We start from the raw sequence: 3,911 nt of genomic DNA, 5'->3' as shown, positions 1-3,911 counted from the left end.
GAAAGCTCATTTCGGCCGCTTGTATTCGCGATCTCGTTCTTTCGGTCACTACCCATAGTTCGTGACCATAGGTGAGGGTAGGAACGTAGATCGACTGGTAAATAGAGAGCTTCGCCTTTCGACTCAGCTCCTTCTTCACCACGACGGACCGATGCAGAGCCCGCATCACTGCGGACGCCGCACCGATCCGCCTGTCGACCTCGCGCTCCATTCTTCCCTCACTCGTGAACAAGACCCCGAGATACTTGAACTCCTCCGCTTGGTTCAGGATCTCCTCCCCGACCCGGAGATGGCACTCCACCCTTTTCCGGTCGATTACCATGGCCTCAGATTTGGAGGTGCTGATTCGCATCCCAGCCGCTTCACATTCGGTTGCGAACCGCTCCAGTGAGAGCTGAAGGTCACGGCCCGATGAAGCCAACAGGACCACATCATCCGCAAAAAGCAGCGACCCGATCCTGAGGTCACCAAACCGGACCCCCTCAACACCCTGGCTGCGCCTAGAAATTCTGTCCATATAGGTAATGAACAGAATCGGTGACATAGGGCAGCCCTGGCGGAGTCCAACCCTCACCGGAAACAAGTTCGACTTACTACCGGCAATGCGGACCAAACTCTGGCACCGGTCGTACAGGGACCGGACAGCCCCGATCAGGAAATCCGGTACCCCGTACTCTCGGAGCACCCCCCACATGAGCCCCCGAGGGACCCGGTCGAACGCCTTTTCCAAATCCACAAAACATGTGTAGACTGGTTGGGCGAACTCCCATGTACCCTCCAGGACTCCGCGGAGGGTATAAAGCTGGTCCACTGTTCCACGGCCAGGACGAAAACCACATTGCTCCTCCTGAATCCGAGGTTCGACAATCCGACGGACCCTCCTCTCCAGGACCCCTGAATAGACTTTCCCAGGGAGGCTGAGGAGTGTGATCCCCCTAAAGTTGGAGCACACCCTCCGGTCCCCCTTTTTAAAGAGGGGAACCACCACCCCGGTCTGCCAGTCCAGAGGCACTGTCCCCGATGTCCACGCGATGTTGCAGAGTCGTGTCAACCAAGACAGCCCTACAACATCCAGAGCCTTAAGGAACTCCGGGCGGACCTCATCCACCCCAGGGGCCCTGCCACCGCGGAGCTTTTCAACCACCTCGGCGACCTCAGCCCCAGAGATAGAAGGGCCCCCCCCGATGTCCCCAGACTCTGCCTCCACGTCGGAAAGCGTGTTGGTGGAATTAAGGAGGTCTTCGAAGTATTCCTTCCACCGATCCAGGACGTCCCCCGTCGAGGTCAGCAGCGCACCATCCCCACCGTATACAGTGTTGACAGAGCACTGCTTCCCCCTCCTGAGCCGCCGGATGGTGGTCCAGAACCTTTTTGAAGCCGTTCGGAAGTCATTCTCCATGGCCTCGCCGAACTCCTCCCATGCCCGGGTTTTTGCCTCCGCGACCGCCAAAGCCGCGTTCCGCTTGGCCTGCCGGTACACATCAGCTGCCTCTGGAGTCCTACCAGCCAATAAAGTCCGATAGGCCTCCTTCTTCAGCTTGACGGCATCCCTCACCTCCGGAGTCCACCACCGGGTCCGAGGGTTACCGCCGCGACATGCACCGACCGCCCTGCGGCCGCAGCTCCGGTCAGCCGCTTCAACAATGGAGGCCCGGAACATGGCCCATTCGGACTCAATGTCCCCGGCCCCCCCCGAGACATGATCGAAGCTCTCCCGGAGGTGGGAGTTGAAGCTCCTTCTGACAGAGGGTTCCGCCAGACGTTCCCAGCAGACCCTCACATTACGTTTGGGCCTGCCAGGCCTGACCGGCGTCCTCCCCCACCATCGAAGCCAACTCACCACCAGGTGGTGATCAGTTGACAGCTCCGCCCCTCTCCTCACCCGAGTGTCCAAGACATGCGGCCCCAAGTCCGATGACACGACTACAAAGTCGATCATCGAACTGAGACCTCGGGTGTCCTGGTGCCAGGTGCACATATGGACACCCTTATGCTTGAACATGGTGTTCGTTATGGACAAACCGTGTCTAGCACAGAAGTCCAACAACAAAACACCACTCGGGTTCAGATCGGGGGGGCCGTTCCTCCCAATCACGCCCCTCCAGGTCTCACTGTCATTGCCCACATGAGCATTGAAGTCCCCCAGGAGGACGAGGGAATCCCCAGGAGGAGCGCTTTCCAGCACCCCCCCCAGAGACTCCAAAAAGGGTGGGTACTCTGAGCTGCCGTTTGGTGCATAAGCACAAACGACAGTGAGGACCCGTCCCCCCACCCGAAGGCGGAGGGAGGCTACCCTCTCGTCCACCGGGGTGAACCCCAATGTACAGGCGCCGAACCGAGGGGAAACCAGTATTCCCACCCCAGCTCGACGCCTCTCACCAAGGGCAACTCCAGAGTGGAAGAGAGTCCAGCCCCTCTCAAGGAGACTGGTTCCGGAGCCCACGCTGTGCGTCGAGGCGAGGCCGACTATATCTAGCCGGAAACTCTCTACCTCGCGCACCAGCTCAGGCTCCTTTCCCGCCAGCGAGGTGACGTTCCACGTCCCTAAAGCTAACTTTTGCAGCCGAGGATCGGACCGCCAAGGCCCCCGCCTTCGGCCGCCGCCCGTCTCACACTGCACCCGACCCCCATGACCCCTCCTGCGGATGGTGAGCCCACTGGAAGAGGGTCCCACGTTGTCTCTTCGGGCTGTGCCCGACCGGGCCCCATGGGAAAAGGCCCGGCCACCAGGCGCTCGCCATCGAGCCCCACCCCCGGGCCTGGCTCCAGGGGGGGGCCCCGGTGACCCGCTTCCGGGCAGGGGCAACTGAGAACCATTGTTGTATTTCTTCATGGTTGGTTTTTTGAGCCACTCTTTGTCTGGTCTTTCACCTGGAACCTGTTTGCCTTGGGTGACCCTACCAGGGGCATGAAGCCCCCGACAACATAGCTTCCAGGATCACTAGGACACGCAAACCCCTCCACCGCGGTAAGGTGGTGACTCAAGGAGGGGCATGAATTAGGCCCTTCCAGAACAAAACAGCCTTGGAATTGGATGAGCAGCTAAATACCTTCACGTTACGGTAGCTGAGCGGTTGCTCTTAACTCACACGGCTAAGGCCTGCCTACCCTGGCTGTGTATAAACAGCAAGTCCTTTACGGGAGATACTGGTGTATTCATTCATCTGGTTTGTTTGTTTAGCTGTTGAATGGAGGTTTATTTGTGGATGGTAGTAAGTGTCATCATACAGAGGTGACACCTGTCAGAGGTGACACCTGTAGAGACCAGATTACACTAGGGGATGCCTTGGGAAGTGTTTGATGTGTGCGTGACCTCTGACCTTGCTGGGGTCAGACCCGGTGCATGATGGGTACCAGGTTGTTGATTTCACACCGGGGGCCTGTTCCAAGAAGAGGGTTTACTGTATAAGGAACTTTTTAATGGAACAGGCTCTTGGTATCAATGTGGTGTTGCCTGGATGCCCTGGTTGCCTGGATACCCTGGTTGTCGAGGGAGGGAGTTTGAAGGGGACTTTTTTTGCACCATAAAAGTGAAACCATGTCTGTTGATATAAGCATGGTTTGGAAGAGGTGTGTGTGTGCGTGCACATGGGTGTGGGTGAGTGTGTGTGTGTGTAGTGTGTATGTGCATGTCTGTGATTTTGACTTTGCTGTGGGTTGGTGGGTTATGGAGTGGTCTAGCATGTGCTTCCAACCGTCCTAATGCTGACTGTGCCCTCTTCTGGTATGTATCTTTCCTCCTCTTGTCTCTCCCCCCCCCTCCCTCCCTCCCCCCCCCTCCCTCCCTCCCCCCCACTCCTCCCTCCCCCCCCCCCCTCCCTCCCTCCCCCCCCCTCCCTCCCTCCCCCCCACTCCTCGCTCCCTCCCCCCCCCCCCCTCGCTCCCTCCCCCCCCCCCCCCTCCAGGTTCCT

The sequence above is a fragment of the Hypomesus transpacificus genome, chromosome 16, assembly GCF_021917145.1.
Source record: "Hypomesus transpacificus isolate Combined female chromosome 16, fHypTra1, whole genome shotgun sequence".
Taxonomy (NCBI): domain Eukaryota; kingdom Metazoa; phylum Chordata; class Actinopteri; order Osmeriformes; family Osmeridae; genus Hypomesus; species Hypomesus transpacificus.
Note: the sequence above shows the minus strand (reverse complement) of the source record.